The following is an 18,375-nucleotide window of genomic DNA, read 5'->3' on the forward strand; positions in this document are numbered from 1 at the left end:
GCCTCAGGCTGGGTTTTGACGGTGGGAATTCAGTGAGGAAGAAAGGGGAGAGATCCCCAAAACAGTGGCTAAGGCCAGCTGTGCTGGCTTTGGGTGCTCCCACCCCAAAAAAATACTCCTGGTTAAAGGGGACTTGAAGAAGCAGTGGAATGTGTCGGGGGGCCTGTGCTGGGACCTCCAAAACCTGGTCAGGGATGCTGGGAAGTGTCAGCTCCGCAGGAACACTCCAGAGGGGCTGTGCTGGGACCCCTCAAATTCCATCCAGAGATGCTGGGCACTGCAAGACCTTTGGGACGCTGCTGAGAGGCTCCACTGCCTGATCCAGAGTTCTCCCGTTCTGTTCTGTCGTGCTTAGCACCGGGCAAGTCATTGCAGCCCCACAGGTTGAAAATCCCATCGGAGCAGTTGGAATCACAGCCGATTACACGGAAGCCAGTCCGGGAGAGGAAATGAGCTGTTCCATAGATTTGTTTTTCCCAAAGCGTTTTTAATTTACACCAGAATCTCTCCTCTCCCCTCAGATCCCGTATCCTTCAGTTTTGGGGTTTCTCACAAAGAATTTTCTGCCTACGCTGGAAAAAAACCTCCCTGGCACTGCGCGGAGCGGCGGGGTTTGGGGGCTTTCGGGGCCGGCAGAGGGGTCCCCGCGGCCCCAGCGCCCGTCCCGGAGCGACTCCTGCCGCCCGCGGCGATCCCAGCCCGAATCTCTCCAGGGGAGAGGCGGCACCGCTCGGGACCCCCTGCGGACACTGAAAGGACCCGAACCAGAACCCTCGGTCCCATTCCCGGCCCTGCCTCAACTCCCCGGGTTCCGCGCAGCGCCGGGGACAGCGCGGGGACAGCGGCGGGGACAGCGCGGGGGCAGCGGCGGTGCGGCCCAGGTGCGCGGGGCGGGACTGGGAGCGATGGCCCCGCCCCCATCCCCGGGACGAGCGGCCCCGCACGGGGCGGGGCGGGCGCGGCTCAGGTGCGCGGGACCAAGGTGATTCAGCCATTTGCTCACTCAGAGAGCAAGGCGGGCGCGGGCCCCGCGTCCGGGTTCCCCAGGTGAGACGCGGGGACTTTGGCCTCCCCTCCTGTCCTCTCCGCTAGCCCTCTTTTCTCCCCGCGTTCCCCTTTCTTTCCTCCTCATCCGCCCCCCCCCTTCACTCTCACCCCAAACCCTCCACTCCTCTCCCCCAAAACCTGACCCTTCCTCTCGCTCCTTTCTCCCCCTCCTTCCTAGTTTTTCACTTTTAGATATATTGACGACGAATACTAATTTATGTATAGATTAATTTTGAAATAAAGCCTCTCTATCTACCCTAACATATACTGGAATATAATAAACTGGGAATAGAGATCGGCAAGTTTTGAGCATAACGAGCCGGCGTTTTTCTGTAGGAAGGGAAGAAGCGAGTGCCTGGCGCCAGGAGCCGAGAGGCTCGGGCTGCAGGAGCTGCAGAGCGCCCTGAGCCGGCTTTTGCCTCTGCTCTGTCCGTGCCCCGCAGCGCGGCCCGGCCCCGGGCTGAGCTGGGCGGCGCTGCTGCCGCCTGGTGGCGAGAGCGCGGCACTGCCGGCCCCGGCACGGCGCCCCGGCGCTGCTGCCGCCCGGGGCCGGGGGAGCCGAGAGGGCGGCGGCCTCGGTGGCTGCCGAGCGTGGCAAGGGCAAGGAGCGAGCGGGGCCGCGTCTGGCAGCGGAGGGGAGGGGCGAAGGACGCTTCGGAGCGCCAAGGGACACGGGCGTGCATGAGCGGGGCCAGAGCGCTGCAAAGGAGCGGGCGCCGTGCGGGGCGGTGACCGCGACGAATGACAGCGCGGGGGGCGGCCCGGCGGGGCCGGTTTTGCCGGGCAGCAGAGGCGCGGTCGCAGCGCGAGCCGGGGCGGGGAGCACCGGGCGAGCACGGTCGGAATAGAGCCGCCCGCGTGCCGCTCTCAAGGGGGCGGCTCGGAAAGGAAGGCGCAGTTCGGCGCTTTCGGGACGGCGTAAGTGGCGTTTTTATTCCAACCTGCCAGGACCTTGCAGACGGTGGGTGACACTTCCGCCACACTCAAGATGGCGGACGCAATAGGCCCCTGGGAGAGGTGTCCCCACCGATGCCTGCCGCCGGTCGCGCGGCCGTCGCCCGCCTCCGGCGCCGCTGACCCCACCAGCCGTGTCCTCGCACCGGGAAGCACCGCGGAAAATCGCGGGGAAAGCGCGGGGCCGGCGTCGGAGTCCGGGCCGGATTCAGGCAGCTGAATAGACAGAAGCCCTTGTGAGGGGCGGGGGCCTTGTGAGTACCACACTAAAGATGGCGGCTCGACCGGAAGTGGCTTCTGCCAGCACCCAAGATGGCGGCAAAACCGGAAGTTAGATCATCGCCACACTAAAGATGGCGGGTCAACCGGAAGTGGCTTCTGACAGCACCCAAGATGGCGGCAAAGAGCGGAAGTTACGTCACCGCCACACTAAAGATGTCCGCTCAACCGGAAGTTGCTTCTGACAGCACCCAAGATGGCGTCGAAGGGCGGAAGTTACGTCACCGACACACTAAAGATGGCGGTCGTTTACGCTGTTTTTGACCTTCTCAATATGGCGACGGGAAGGCCCCCCCCAGCTGCGTCTATTCGACTGCCTGAGCGCGACGCCGACGCCAACTTCGCGCTTTCTGCGCAGTTTTCTGAGGCGTTTCCCGCTATGCGGACACCGTCTGTGGGGTCAGCGGCGCCTGGGGTAGCCGGGAATATTCAGGCAATTGAATAGACGGAGCGGGGTCCTTCTCAGCCGCCATCTTGAGAAGGTCGAATAGCCATTGACCCGATCGCCATATTGCTGCGGTACCGCTGACTTCCGTCCTTTGTCGACGGCTGCGGCAATGGCGGGGAGCCCGGGGAGCAGCGCGGCCGGGCCGGAGGAACCGGGGCGGGTGCTCCGGGCTCGGAGGTGAGCGGGGAACGGCGACAGCCCCCAGCGGACGGTGGGGGCCGGGGGGGATCGGTGTTCAGGCCCAGGGATGGGTGTCCTGGCCCAGGGATGGGTGTTTGGCACAGGGATGGGTGTCCCGGCACAGGGAGGGTGTCCCGGGACAGGGGTGGGGGTCCCGGCCCAGGGATGGGTTGCTGGACTATCTAATAAGATTATATAACGATCGTACAAGGAGAACTATGTAAAAAATCCTCCCTTGTTACCCTTCTCCCAGCCCCGCTGTGTTTTCAGGATCCTGGGGGCAGAGTTTGGGTCTGGACAAGGCTCTCGGGCACAGGGTGGGATTCTTGGGGTGCAGGACCAGGATTTGGACTCGATGTTCCCTGTGGGTCCCTTCCAGCCCAGGGAATGCTGCGATCCTGTGCCTCTGGGGGTGAAATAAAGGGGATCGGTGGGGTTTTTGCCCGCTGTGTTCACGGCCCCGCCGGCTCCGGGCGGGTTAAAGGCGCAGCTGCCCCGAGACAGCGGGACCGGCCGGGGCTGCTCGCTCCCGGTGCTGCCGCCTTGTGGGGAGAGCCCGGCACTGCAGCCCGGAACGGCGCTGGACACGGGATCGGCGTGGAACAGCAGCCCAGGGAATGCTGAGGCGTCCCAGGGAATGCTGAGGTATCCCAGGGAATGCTGAGGCACCCCAGGGAATGCTGAGGCACCCCAGGGAATGCTGAGGCGTCCCCTGCCCGGGGCACTCGGCAGCAAATCCCTGATGTTGAGCGGAAAAAGGAAAGTTCTGGGTTAGTGGGAGGAGGTTTCTGGAATGGAGTTGGAACAGGTGCTGATCCACGCAAGGAATCACGGGGTGGTTTGGCTTGGAAGAGCCACCAAGATCATTTACACTCTGTTTGTTGTCTGATTCCACAGCAAAGAACATCCAGAACTGGCACCTCACCCTCACGGACAGCAGGAATGTCTTCCATAGTTCTTGTTTTGGAATGGAAATGGCTGTTGGGAGCTCTGGCAGGACCAGGTAAGAACAGAAATGGGATCATTCCGGCTGCTGCTGGAGGTGGTTTTCTGCTTTCAGGCTGTTCTTCTGACTGATCCTTTCACAGCACTGTTCTAGGGCACATTTGAGGGTAATTCCAGGAATTTCAAAACAGATAAAAACTGGTGGGGAAAAAGTGTGAACCCGATCCATTTCTGGTAATTCCAAGCTTCTCCCACAACACCGTTCCAGGGGAAAGCTGATGAAAGGGTGAAGATGCAGAGGAGCAAGTGCTGTAAACCCCCCTGGCACTCTGGCAGAGCAGACCTTGCAGTACTCCCAGCAGATCTCTTGGAGAAACTGTGGGATCACAGGGTTTTCCAGGAAAGCAAAACGAGGGCAGAGATGAGGGAATAGGCTTCCAGTTAAGAATGGTTTGGTGGGTGTAGGAATGATTCTTGTATGTGTGAGGCTTCCCTTTTTATTCCTGAATAATTTAAAAATTCTTCCTTTAATAAACCATTTAAACTTGGGAATTTAAATTTGAGAGGGAACAGTGCAAAATTAAAACAGGGGGAGGTCATGGAATGATGGAATGGTTTGGGTTGAAAGTCCCATCTCTGAGCCTGTTCTGGGCAGGCTCCTGCCCATCGGCCACTCGGTGCAGGTGGACATGGAAGTCATGGAGGCGTTCAGGGAACGCTGATTGTTTTTCCCTGCCTCTGGCAGTCAGGTCATTACAAAGACTAATTGACCTCTTCCAGTGGGGAGACATTTGAACAAGAGGTGCCAAAAAGAATTGGAGCTTCTGCACGATGAAATCTGCAAGAATCCAACTTAAAATCCCCCCTGGATGGTCACTGGTCCAATTTCCACGGACTGGTCACCTTGGCCAGGAGTGTCCAATCCTGCTGTCAATGCACTGGACCAGGATGTCATTTTCATTTCATGTAAAGACCCTCTGGGTGCCCCCCAGTCACTGGAAGGACTGGACTGGGCTCCCAGGGCAGCAATTCCAGGTGTTCTCTTCATGGGAATAGCACAGGGGCCTTCCCCTTGCCCAGAGGAGCAGCCAGTGCCTCCCTCAGTCCACAAATCCCCAGGACAGAACACAGAGAAAGTAACAGGAATATGGAAATCCCCCACAGTGGGAGATTCTGGTGCTCTGGATTAAATTTTGGATTTATAATGTTAAAGGGAGGGGGGTGTGGAGGGGTTTTTCTCCCTCTCCTGTTCATTATTGTTACCACTGCTCTTGTTGCTCTCACTGTTATTATGTGTTGTCATTAATCTCAAATGATTGTATTTGTCTTGGTTTCCATTATTAAACTGTTCTGAGCTGGAATTTTGTCTCTGGTCTCTTCCCCATCCCACGGGGGGTGAGGGAGCAGCTGCTGGTGCCCAGCTGGGGTCCAGCTGTGGCCCCGGGCACTTCTGGGGGCTCCGAACCCGAGGGACAGGAGCGGTTTTGGGCTCACAAAAAGAGACCCAGTGCTGCGTTTCGGGGGCTCAAAAGCAGGCGCAGAGCTTAAAAGCAGAGACTAAATCCTGCATTGTGGAGTCCTATTACCGCAGGCCGAGGCCCTAGGGTATATCACTGTGTCCCGCAGCCGCAGGGAGGAGGAGGAGGAGGAGAGAAGATCCAGCAGGCAGGAATTGTGCAGCAAGATTCATTTATTTAATTATTTTACAAACTCTATTATAGACTTTTTTCTTCATAGTCTAATTGGACAAACGATCAGCCTCCCCTTGGGGGTGATTGGCTAAAATCCTAAAACATCCACTCTCAAAATATTTTTCTACTGTACCATAAACAAGACTTTTCAAGGTTGCAGGTGGCTTGGTTGTTTACATTCCCTGCTACCTCTTCTGTGAGAGAGAGAAGTCTCTCACAGACTTAGAAAATAGCAAGAGAACCCTTGCTAACAGCATTTCTCTATCTAAAGAGTCCTGAGAGCAGGCTGGTATGGCCAGAGCTGGGACTCAGAAACAGTGACTAAATCCTGTTTTCAGGGCTTGAGGAAGAGAGCGAGTCCTGAGTGTTTGGGCTCACAAAGAGAAACTGAAGTGCTGCATTTTGCTGGACCTGAATCAAAGCCCAAATGCCGTGTTTTGATGCTCAAAGCGGGCTCTTCGGGCCAGGGCGAGTCTGTGTCTCTGAGCTCCGAGTCCTGCCTTAGGCACAGCCCGAAGCCGGGCTCCCCGGCCTCACGCAGAGCTCGGGAGCAGCGACTCAGCGCCGCGTCCGGGGCTGGCGGCAGAGCCCGGGGCCGCGTCGTGGGGCCCAAGGCGGGCTCCGGGAGAGGCTCAGGGCTGAGCGGAGCCCGGCCCGGCGCGTCGGGCCCGGCTCGGGATCCCGGGGCTGCCCGGGCGCTGGCACAGCCCCGGCTCCCCGCGGAGAGCCGGCCGGAGCAGGAGCGGCAGCGCCGGGCTCGGCCCCAGCGCCCGTCCCGGAGCGGCTCCTCCCGGTCCCGATGCCAGCCCCAATCCCGCCGGGGAAGAGGCGGCGCCGCCCGGGACCCGCAGCGGCCGCCGGCAGGACCCGGAGCCCCGGTCCCGGGAGCGGCCCCGGTGCGCGGGGCGGGCCCGGCCCGGGAGAGAGAGGCGGGGCCCCGAGCGATGGAGCCGCCCCCGTGCCGGGCAGGGCGGGCCCCGGGGCCGGGCGGGGCCGGGGCTCTGGGGCGGTCCCGGGCGGGGCCGGGGGCGCGGCTTCAGGGGCGGCCCCTAATCCGGCTCAGGTGCGCGGGGCGGGGTCCGCACAGGTGCGCGGGGCCCCAGCGCGGCTGCGCGGGGCGGGGCCGAGGGGATTTAAGGCCCGGAAATCGCCCCCGCCGCCATTTGCGCGCTCAGAAGTCGGTGAGGCTGCCGCCGGGCCGGGCTCCCCCTCTTTCCTCCCCCTCTTTCTCCTGCCCCTATCCTCCTCCTTCTTCCCCCGCTTATCACCTCTTTCCTACCCCCCCAGTTCTTTCTCTCCCCCACACCCTCCCTTTCCCTCCCAGCCCCCCTCCTGCCCTCTCCCCAGCGCCCCCCACCCTCTCTCCCTGCTCCCCTGCGCATCCCCGACCCCCCCAGCCCTCCTTTGTCCCCCAGCCCTCCTTTCTCCCCTCTCCGTACCCCGCTCCCCAACCCGACTCCCCTCTCTTCCCCTTCTCCCCCTCCTCTGACCATCATCCCTCGCCCTCACCCGGCCTTTCCCTTCCCCCCTCGTTCTCCCCAACGCACCCCGACTCCTCTCCCTACCCTATCTCATCCCTCCCCTTTCCCTCTTTCCCCCGCAGCCGCGGGGCTCGGGGCGCCGGAGAATAAAGCCCAGAGGGCCGGAGCCCGGCGCCCCTGCCCTCGCTGGAGCCCCACACGGGGCCGGACCCGCTCGGCGGGTCCCCTGTGCAAACAAGAACACCGCCGGGGCTCCGGCTTTCCACACACACACTGGGGATCCCCTCCTCAGGAGGGGGTCCCGGGGAGGGGGGTGGGCTTCAGGGAGGGGGGGGTGTTTTGGGGTAGGGTGGGCCCCCTCCTCAGGAGGAGGGGGTCCCGGGGGGGGTAGGTGGGTTTCGGGGAGGGTGGTGGGTTGGGGTGGGCCCCCTCCGGAGGAGGGGGTCCCGAGGGGGGGGTGGGTGGGGTGGGCCCCCTCCGGAGGAGGGGGTCCCGGGAGGGGGTCAGGGTGGGCCCCCTCCGGAGGAGGGGGTCCGGGGGAGGGGGGTGGGGCGGAGGGGGGGCTTTCCCCCCCTCCAGTCCCCGCCCCCTCTCCCGGACCCCCTCCTCCGGACGGGGCTCCCCCCGGCCCCCTCCCCGGGACCCCCTCCTCCGGACGGGGCCCCGGGGGGGAGGGAGGGGGGCGGGTGGGGTGGGGGGGAAGCAGAGGGGGTCACGTCACTCTGCAGCATGAACAGACATAGAGACCACAGGCCAAACCAACAGCCCCCCCCGTCGGGCCCCCCCACCCCGCCCCCTCCCCCCCCCCCGGGGCCCCGGTCCGGAGGAGGGGGTCCCGGGGAGGGGGCCGGGGGGAGCCCCGTCCGGAGGAGGGGGTCCGGGAGAGGGGGCGGGGACTGGAGGGGGGGGGGGGAAAGTCCCCCCTCCGCCCCACCCCCCCTCCCCCGGACCCCCTCCTCCGGAGGGGGCCCACCCTGACCCCCTCCCGGGACCCCCTCCTCCGGAGGGGGCCCACCCCACCCACCCCCCCCTCGGGACCCCCTCCTCCGGAGGGGGCCCACCCCAACCCACCACCCTCCCCGAAACCCACCCACCCCCCCGGGACCCCCTCCTCCGGAGGGGGCCCACCCCAACCCACCACCCTCCCTGAAACCCACCCATCCCCCCCCCCCCCCGGGACCCCCTCCGGTGGAGGGGGCCCACCCTACCCCAACACACCCCCCTCCCTGAAACCCACCCCCCTCCCCGGGACCCCCTCCTGAGGAGGGGATCCCCAGTGTGTGTGTGGAAAGCCGGAGCCCCGGCGGTGTTCTTGTTTGCACAGGGGACCCGCCGAGCGGGCCCGGCCCCGTGTGGGGCTCCAGCGAGGGCAGGGGCGCCGGGCTCCGGCCCTCTGGGCTTTATTCTCCGGCGCCCCGAGCCCCGCGGCTGCGGGGGAAAGACGGGACAGAGGACGGGAATAAGGGAGCAGAGGGGGTCAAAGAAGGAGGGCAGGTGGGGGGTTCGGGGTGTGCAGGGAGAGGCGGGGTGGGGGGACAGGAAAGGAGGGGGGGGAGGACGAGGACGGAGCACAGGTGGGGGGGGGGTCAAGGTGCAGAGGGGGAAAGCGGGAAGAGGAACACGGGGAGGTGGAAGGAAAGGTGGGAGACAGACGGGGAGGATTGAGGGCAGGTGGGGGAAACTGGGAGGGGAAGGGGAACAAGGTGAGGGGACAGGGGGGAAGGAACGGTGGAGGAGGGGGGGGGATGGAGGGGTAGGGCAGGGTTGGGGTGTGTAGGGGGAAAGGGAGGGGGGATGGGGGGGACCGGGCCGGGGGGGAGGGAGGGGAGGGCTAGGGGGGAGAGGGGGGGGGGGTTGGGGGGGGGGGTGTAGGGGGTGGGGGAGGGGAGGCAGAGGGGGAAGAACAGAGAGGGTTAGAAGAAGAGAAGCAAACACAAATATAAAGGAAAAGAAACACAGAGACAGAGAGATATAGAAATATAGAGATATAGAGCCCGGTCCGGCCGCGACCTCTCCCACCGAGCGCCGAGCGCGCAAATGGCGGCGGGGCCGCTTCCCGAGGCTTAAATCCCCTCGGCCCCGCCCCGCGCAGCCGCTCTGGGGCCCCGCGCACCTGTGCGGACCCCGCCCTTCACACCTGTGCCGGCCCCGCCCCGCCCCGCCCGCGCCCGTAAATGCCGGCGGATCCGCGCCCGCTCCGCTTTGTGCGCTGGATGCTCATCCTGCTCGTCCCGGGCTGCGGCGGGACCGTCGTTCGGAGCGCTGTGCGGAGCCCGGCCCCGGGGGCTGCTCCCGGCGCTGCGCCGAGCCCGAGGCGCTGAGGTGGGACCGGGAACGGGGTCCGGGGATTCGGGTCCGAGTCCTGTCGGTGTCTGCTGGGGGTCCCGGGCCGAGCCGCTTGTCCCTCGGCGGGCGGGGTGCGGCTCCCGGGGCCGGAGAACTGAGGTGGGATTGGGGATGGCATTAGGGATCGGGATCGCCGCGGCTGGTTAAAAGCCGCTCCGGGATTGGCGCTGGGGCCGAGCCCGGCGCTGCCGCTCCGGCTGCGGCCAGCGCGGGGCTGCGGTCGCGCCGGAGCTCCGGCTACGGTCCCGCCGCGGCCGCGGGGAGCCGGGGCCGTGCCGGGCGGGCGGCGCTTCCCCGGAGCAGGCGCTGGATCGCGCCTGGAAGCGGGCGGGGCGCGGGGACCGCCCGTGCTGGCCCCGGCACCCCCAGAGGCCGCCGCTCCCGCAGCGCCGCCCGCCCCGTGGGGCGGAACCGGAGCGGCGGCGCTCCCGGCCCGGGCCCGCCCGCAGCCCCCGCGGGGACGCGCAGCTCCCCCAGCCCCGGCGCTGCCGAGGCCGCCGCACCCCCTGCGCAGAGCAGCGCCCGCCTCCCCCCGCCCCGGGGCCGCTCCCCCGGGGGCCTCCCGCCCGCCGCGCCCCCGCCCAGCGAGCGCGGCTGCAGCGCCGCGGCCGGGAGGAGCCGCTCCCCCGGGCCGGGCGCTGGCGCCGAGTCCGCTGCTGCCGCTCCTGCTCTGACTGCGCCCGCTCTGGGGCCGGGGCTCGGGCCGCTCAGCCGGTACCTGATGCTCTCCTTCCCCCCCCCCCCCCCGCTTTCTCTGCGCCTTGCACTCTCCAGTGCAAAAACCTCTGGCTTTGAAAGTCCAGTGGAAACTGTTTCTTCTTTATTTCCAGAGCACAGGATATCCTGAGTGGGAAGGGACAAACAAGGACCACCAAGTCGAACCCTCATGTGAATGGCTCCTCTGGGGATTGAACCCACACCTGGGCATTCTCAGCACCCTGCTCCAACCAAGCCAAACTCAGCTCCTGGGAATGTCCTGCCTGGGATGGGAGTGCCAAGTGCCAGCAAGGTAATTCCTATGCAAATACAGCTCCTTCTTTTATGCTTATGCTTGCTTTACCCACCAGCCCCTGTAATGGCCACAGGGCAGAGCTCCGTGGCCAGCACCTGATCATAGAACAACACAGGTGATCAGTTGTGTGACAGCACTGAACTCTTCCCATAATCCTGATTTCCTGCCCTTTCCAGGATTTCCCCAACAGCTGTAAAGGTGCTGGTTCCATGTCTCTTTCCAGGGAGAAATGAGCAAGGCGAGTCCTGAGGGTTCACTTGCTCCATGGCCAAAGTTCTTCTGGAGAGTGTCAGGGCTGCTCCTGCCTGCAGAGGGGCATTTCCCGCAGGTGAGTGTTCATAGCCCAAAATCACAGTGGCGGCTGAGGCAGCTTTTGTGGCCCAGAGCTGCACAGAGCTCTCAGTGACTCCTGCTCATTGCCAGGAGTGTTCTTTGGTGCTCCTTCCGTGTGTCCCAGCTGGCAGGGAACGGGGGGAGGGAGAAGGCCGGCAGCCCCAGGAAGGGAACCAGCAGCTCTTGTGCTTTGGATTTGCAGAGCGGAGCTGTGCCTGCAGTGTCCTGCCTGTGGCACACAGCATGCCAAACACACATCCCGGGAATGGGCACTGGGCTGCCCGGGCAGCGCTGGGATGGACATGGATAAAGGGCTGCCCGCGGCCCCTTGGCCAGGGGCTGCTCTGAACAGGCACCCGGAGATGCTTCGGCCCCGACAGACCCCACTGACGCCCCAAAAATACCCCAAGGAACAGCTGGCACCGGGGAATGTCGGCACGGGCTGTTTGCAGAGGGGCTCAGACAGTAACTCCTGGTGCCAAGCTCCTGGAACTCCCAGACACCTGCCAGCTATGTCCCAGCCACCCTGAATCCCTTTCCTTCCAGCCTGAGGACATCATCCAACAGCGGCATTAAAGCCAAGGCAAACTTCCCTTGCAGAAATGAAATCCCAAGCAATGTTCTCGGAGATGCCTTAAAATCAAAGGTCAGAGTCAGATGAAATTTTGTTTGGGTTTTTTCACAGAGACACCCGGAAGTGCAGAACCAATGGAAAGCTTTCCCAGGTGGAGCTGAGCTGAAGGCAGGGATATGCATCCCTTTTCTCAGGGAAAAGAACTTCCAGAGGCCACTCCTGAGGCTCTGAAATGAAATCAGCCCCTGCAGGGAGAGAAGTCCTCCCATGGGCACAGGGGCTGCCTCAGCACGGGCTGGGAGGGTGTCCGGCCAGCACCTCCTCCTGCTTTAAAACATCACCTGGAGCCTGAGCTTGCAGGGGAGGTGGGTGTGAAATCAGCTAAATTCCAGGGAACTCTGTCAAGTGCCCCCTGGGGACATCAGTGGGGCCAGGGGGATGAGGGTTATAAATAGCAAATTCTATAGAACATAAACCTGTCCTTGTCCTGATCCTGCTGAGCTTCCTTGGAAGCTCTGCTGCTTCCTAACAGAGCAGCAGCTCTGCATGGGAATATCCACACTCCATGAGGCACTGTGAAGGAATTCCAGTGGGAATTGAGCAGGGAATCTGGTGATAGGGGTATAATTCATCTGAACTAGCAAAGTTGATAGTGAACTTCAAGTCTGGGTACCAAACAGAGAACAATCTTTGTGCTGCCCTATCAGCTAAAGCCCCTGGGGTGGGAAGTTTTGGGAGTAAAATGTATGGAATTATACAAATCACAGCAACTGGCACCACCCAGAAGGACAATCCAAATACCAAACAGTTCTTCCACAATCCACTCTGGGGGGAAAACACCCTGCACCTACCAAGAGCTCTGACTCTGCTTTTCCTACCAGCTCCTGAGCAGTGTCAGGGCTACCATGAGGGCTTTAAAATCCAAATCCCACACAGTGAATAATAAAAATAAAGAAATGCATTGTTGACATCAAAAGCTCAAAACTCTGTTAAAAATTCTATGACAACGAGGTAATGGGATTCCCAGGAACCTCATTAATGCTCTTGGTTTCATTTTTAATCCCTCATTTGGCAGCTTGTAAAACTTATCCGTGAATTTAGAGGTCAAGCAGGGTTGGCTTTGGATTGACCTTCACCTCTGGTCCTGCTTTGTGCAAACACAACTTGGGCCAAGGTGGGTGAACTCATCACTTCAGCTTTTCCCTCCAAAGTATCCCCTACTTATTTCCCTGTAGATGAACTCAGATTTTGCCCCAAACTGTCCACTCCTCACCTCCATTTGCCCTCAAAGTGTCTATTCTGTTCCCCACAGGTGCCCTGGTAACTCCAGGGAGGTCCCTTTGCCCACAGTGCCTTTCTCCTGCCCCTCTCCAGCCTGAGGCTGCTCCTCTGCTTGCTGTCTCTGGCCTTGTCCCACATGGGGCCTCTTCTCCCTTCCCTCCCTGCTGCTGCCAAGGAAGGAGGATGCAGTGAGTCCTGAGTGCTGACTGCTCACTGCTACCCCTAGAGAGCCCTGGTTCCAGTCCCAAGCAGCCTTGGATTTCCCAGGGATATTTTCTGCCGGGCCCCCTTCAGCTGCCTCAGCATTTTCCCTCAAAAATGCCACCTCATTCCCCTTGACATCCCCTCACATCTTCCTACACAAACAGTTCTTGTGTCCCCTCTAAATTATGCCAGGTTTTCAGCTAAATGAATGACATGACCTGTGCCCATTGCTCATGATTCCCCCAACCAAAATCAAGTGCAAATGTTGGTTGGGCTTTAAGAACTTGAAATAACTTTGAAGCAAAATAAATCACCTTTTTCTTACTTTTTTCCTTTCAGATAATGGACTTGCCTCTGTGGACATATGCTGAGCTCTCACTGCGGGGGACCATCAGGCCTTAATGGCTGTGAGTTCGTGTTCTTCTCACTGGGGAATTAGAAATAATTATTAATTAGACTGCAGAAATGTCTTCTGAAACCTCTCCCCTTTCCTGCCCTTTGCCAGTAGATCTCTTTTTGCCTTTGAATTTACAACTGTTCCCTGATGTCATCTCTCCTGCCTGAAATTCTTGCAGCTCCTAGCTGGGAATAACTAGGATAACGTAGGGGAGACAGAGGTGAGATTTTTAGCTGGATTTTTCTAATTATTCTAAAATTTCTAATTTTTCTAAAATTATTTCTGTTTCCCCAGTGAGAACATGAGTGATGGAGAAAGGAGAAAAGCTTCCAGTTCTCCCAGTTCTGGATCAAGCCGTTTGAAACAGCCAATACTGTCCTCACCTACAGCCGTGGCAGCTTCCCTCCCTCCTTCAGCCTTGCCCTGACTTCTGAGGGACCAGAGGCACCACACAACCCAAAACTATCAGGACTCACACTCACTACTAGTTATGAACACCTTCATGTTCCATCTTCAGCCAAACAAACCCCAGGATATTTTTGCTTTCCTGACAGACTTGGTAAATTTCATCTACATTTATTAAGGCAACAGACAACCCTGTATGGCTCTGGGGCCAGATCCCCTTTGGCACAAGAACCCAAAGAGAGCAGACTGGAGGGAAGAATCCAACAGCAGATTGAAATCCCTGATATGCAGTGAAGGCCTGCTTTTGGCAGGTTTCTTTTGGCTTTCGGGACACAAGACAGGCCTATAGACCATTTGCATCCATGTGAAAAGCCCACACTGAGGACTTGGTTTTACAGATGTTGCACTTAATATTACAGACATATTGCTTTGGGATTTGGCATTTCCTGCACCCACGCAAACACATTAAAAGAATTAAGTGCCATGTCCTGAAGTTCAATTATTCCAATTCTATTTTGGTAGTGTCACTTGACATACCAAGCTCCATAGAAACACTTAAAAAAAAATTAAAAGCAACTTCCCCCCCCCCCCCTTTTCAATTTTCCAGTTTAGGGGTCCTCTTAAGAACAGGTTCAAGAAGAAGAAAAGCCCAAGAGCTACTATCAACTAGTGTACCAACCACCTGTTTTCCACAGGGTTTCTACAAAGAATACATTTTCATCACACCTGATGGCTTTTCTAAGAAAAAAAAAATTGTACATGTAAAATACCATCCAGTAGGCAGGTGTTTCTGAGCCCACACCCTGCAGGTAAAGGATCAGAGGAGTGACACAGAAGGATCCAAAAGTGCCCAAGAGAGGTTCAAGCTGACTGTATTTGGGCAGGATTATTTGAAACCGAACTGCTCTGCAGCTGCCCCAAGCCTGGAGTTCACAGAAACAAAATGAGCTCCCCTTCCTGCTTCATTTTCTGCTCTCTCTGATCAAGGGAGACTCACATCACACAAATGATAACAGAGAAGCTGGTAACTCCTGTCCAATGCCCCCAGGATGGCTGGCACCCAGGGTTCATTCCCTTCTCTGGCTGATGGAATTTAAACCCAGGTGTTCTGGGATTTAAGGAGCAAAGCCCAGCCTTGCCACTTGCTGTTCCACTCCCAGCCACATTTGCATAGCAGGAATATTGCTGGTTTCCTTATTATGCCCCAAAGCAGCAGCCCTTGGAGTACTGCTGGAACCCAGAACACTCTCCCCTTGTCAGACACCAACCTGACTAGTCATCCTCACACTCCTCCGAGGTGAGAAAAACCCCAAACCACTTTAAAATGAGTATTTTGTACCCAAACGGGATCCATTTCAAAGGTCAAATATCCCACACTGCATTCCCGAGCAGTCCCAAGGCTTTTTGACACGAAAGTAAAACTTCCCCCATAAAGGACCATTTACCTTGTAACAATATCCTCCAGAAAACTTCCCTGGTGAAAGATCAGGTAGTTGTAACATCCACAGTAGTACATTCCACATAAAGTATCAGGTCCCTTGTTAGAGGATCCACAGCAGAACATCCAGCATAAAGGGCCATTTCCCCTGTAAGAACATCCTCAGTGAAACTTCCCACATAAAGGACCAGGCGCCGTGTAACAACATCCTCAGCGCAACAGACGCTTTCCCTTCTCGTGTACCGCCCCTTTTCCACCCCTGTGGTCCCTATCCGGTACTCATCAATTCCAGGAGCCTCGAATTTAATGAGACAGCCCTCAACCTAGTGCAGATGATGTCTCTATTTCCTGTTTTGCTCTCACAAACCCTTAAGCCACTCTTCGAGCCTGAGCACTGCTGCAGACCTGCAATACAACAGCAGGCAGTTTGACAGCTGGGCAGCTTGTAGCAGGGAGGGCCACTGGCCTGGGAAGAGGCACCATCTCGCCCTGCAGGATCTGCGTCTTACGCCCTGAGAGCCCGGTGTGGAGCTCCAGGCAGCGAGAGCCCAGCCGCCGTGTCTCATTCCGGCCCCCGCCCGGCGCCCCGAGGCCGGAACCGCAGCCGCCGCTCCGCCCGAAACCCCTTTTCACCTTCTCCTGCGACATTCAGTCCAGCTTTCCTGTAAGATTCAAAGGTAAGCAGAATTTTTATCCATCACGTACAGAACCAATGTCCGCAGCAGCCCCAGGAAGAAACACACGGGATTTTGGTGGAACCAAGGAATGGAGGAGCTATCCTGTCCCAGCTCTGCCTCCTCTGCTGGGAGCAGGGGAGATGCAGCTCTCAACCATAAGATCACTTCAGCTCAATCTCACAAGAATTACCTGGCAACACTTACTGTTAACCCCAAAGTCCCAGTGCATCATCTGCGTGCTACCTCAAGAAGTTCAGCAGGTCTTTGTGGGACAAAACCTGTGTTATGTCATTAGAACTGACTCTAATGCCTGCTACCTGAACTATCCAGCTGTAGGACCAATGTTCAAAATAAACATTAGATCCTTGAGGGCAGAGTTTGTCACCCTCTGTAAAGCCCAAGGGGAGAACAAGGCTCAAAAGGCAGCTCTTGATGCCTCCAGCACCTGCTGCTGGAAACACTGGCAGCACTTTGTACAGATGAGCTCGAACCTTTAAACAGCTCTGTCTGTGGGACCGAGGGTGGCAAACCAGAGAGACTGATGGAAATAAAACAAATTATTGATCGAAATGGACACTGACGAGACTGAAAGCCCTTCCCCAGAAATGTTCCCTGCCCGGCACAGGAGCTGTAAATGCTGGAGCAGGGCCTGACGTCTGATGAACACTGCAGCCATGACATGAAAGGCAGCAAAAACAATTACTAAGTAGAAATAGATCCTCACCCAGTCCAATGACCGAATCTCTGTGGCTCATCCTCAAGGGGTGACCCTGCTCCAGGCAGGAATCTCCACAGAGCTCTCAAGAACTGGGGTAAGACACTGCCCTACCAGCAGAAGACAAGGGGTTAACAAAGCTTTTTGGACACATTCTGCCCTCAGAGTTGTTCGACAAAACATCCATCAATACGAATCTTTAATAAAGACAGCTTGTACTATGCACGCAATAGACTTTTGTATGCTATTTCCTCAAATGTCTCTGTTTTAATATATTTTTATATTAGAAGTGTTTAAACAAGGTTTAACATGAGTTCTGCACCCCACCATGCTCCAAGCCCTAAGCAAGAGCTGGATATCCTCACACTCATCCAAGCTGAGGCAGCTCTCAGGTAGGGAGGGAGCTGCTGCTGCAGACAGACATTTAAAAACCACCCCTGCCTTGAGGGTGTCCAGACCTGGTAGAAAGCCTTTCCCACCACCCTCTTGGATTTCCCTCCCTGCCACTGGCTTTGCTTCCAGCTTGAGAAGGTTTGTCCTCGGGGCATTTCAGCATCCAAAAGGGCTTTTCCAACTGCAGGGATTCCATGGGACACCCAGTGACTGACCCAGCTGCACAGACAAGCATGGGAAGCTCTTACACACAGATTATCCTGCCATGAGCCAGAGCGCTCCAGGGCATCCTTGAGAGAGTGCAGACAGCAGGAAAAACACACAGCTACATCACTGATCCTGCTCCATGCTTTCCCAGTGGGGCATGAACACCATTTCATCCTGGTCTTGAGAGAGCCAAGGAAAATCACTAGTAAAGTGGCACTAAAGATGCCACTTTTCTGACACTCCTGCCCCAGAACCACGGCCCAGCAGGTTTCTGTGGGAGCCTGAGTGATTTGTGCAGCTCAAAAGCTGCACATCCCTAAAGCATTCCCTTAGGAGCATGAAGCTTCCCATGTGCATGTTGTAGTCCAATTTGTAATTTAAGCATATCTCAAGACAGTTTAAGTCAGAATGGGGTGACTTGGTGACAGCACAGCATTAGATATGGGACATCAGGAGACTCACCAGACAACGCTCACTACAGCCTCTCCATTCTCAGCACTCCAGCTGCAGTATTCTCATTTCTCAGTTCTGTTTCCAGACGCAAATCCCCAAGGAGTCACTGGCCCAAGATACTGCTCCTCTACCTTCCACCCCCTCGATCCTTTACCCCTTTTATAACCACGGCCCCACCCAGGACACAACAGGAGGCTCCCAGCTGCCTCCGGAGACCCAAATCATTCCAGGTGGGTCAGGAAATAAATACAAATAAACTCGTCCCTTTTGGAGTAACGAATTGTTTTTGTCCCCATTCCTCCTTCCCTCTCCTGTTCCTGGTTCCTAAGGCAGAACACACAGATCAGGTGGGGTCAGGGGGAAAATGTCTAGTCCAAAACCAAACAAAACTTGTTTTTCCATCGGTTTCCTTCAGGACTGTTCAGTTTTTCCCACTCACCTTCGGCCGTAACGACAGGAGCAGCTTCTCTCTGCGACCCATGGGAGTGGGCCCAGGGAAACCCATCCCGCTGCTTCCCGGAAAACAGAGCTCAGCCCATCCCATAAAACGTTGTCATCGCAGCTGGGAACGCGGCACCAGCTTTATTCCATGAAAAATGATCCCAGAGAGCCTCAAGTCTCGGGACAAACTCGTCCCACACAGCAGTTGGGTGCCAGGTATCAGTGCTAAAAGCACGCACGTGCCCCTGTGGATCCCACCGGATCCCGGTGACCCCTGCGCAGCCCTCTCTCCCTTCCGCCCACTCACCTGAAGGCACCAGTCGCTCGTTCCCGGCGATTTTCCCCATCCCTGGCTCAGGACAGCCCGTTCCTGGCGCAGCTGCCGCTGGCACAGCGGGAACAAGGCAGCCGAAGGAGAGCGACCCAGGCGTTCCGCGCCACGGGGCGCGCTCAGGCGGACACGGGGGCGGGCGG

At 58.6% G+C, this 18,375-nt stretch overlaps 2 long non-coding RNA genes across 5 annotated transcripts; one reads left to right on the forward strand and one right to left on the reverse strand.

The window, feature by feature from the left end:
- Positions 1 to 2,647: 2,647 nt before the first annotated feature.
- LOC138116961 (uncharacterized) lies at positions 2,648 to 14,972 on the forward strand. Of its 4 annotated transcripts, XR_011154425.1 has the most exons (8): positions 2,651 to 2,905; positions 3,806 to 3,911; positions 10,202 to 10,380; positions 10,607 to 10,711; positions 11,402 to 11,655; positions 12,366 to 12,464; positions 13,115 to 13,182; positions 13,467 to 14,972. It is a non-coding gene; the product is annotated as an uncharacterized lncRNA (long non-coding RNA). The 4 variants fall into 4 exon arrangements; XR_011154423.1 differs by having other exon boundaries at positions 2,648 to 2,905; positions 10,560 to 10,711; positions 11,402 to 12,464; XR_011154422.1 differs by having other exon boundaries at positions 2,649 to 2,905; positions 11,402 to 12,464.
- LOC138116971 (uncharacterized) lies at positions 13,119 to 18,314 on the reverse strand. The gene is made up of 3 exons (XR_011154426.1): positions 18,209 to 18,314; positions 15,023 to 15,163; positions 13,119 to 13,202 (listed from the first exon to the last, which is right to left on the reverse strand). It is a non-coding gene; the product is annotated as an uncharacterized lncRNA (long non-coding RNA).
- Between the last annotated feature and the right edge of the window lie 61 nt (positions 18,315 to 18,375).

This window comes from Aphelocoma coerulescens, chromosome 1, assembly GCF_041296385.1.
Source record: "Aphelocoma coerulescens isolate FSJ_1873_10779 chromosome 1, UR_Acoe_1.0, whole genome shotgun sequence".
In the NCBI taxonomy this organism is placed as follows: Eukaryota; Metazoa; Chordata; class Aves; order Passeriformes; family Corvidae; genus Aphelocoma; species Aphelocoma coerulescens.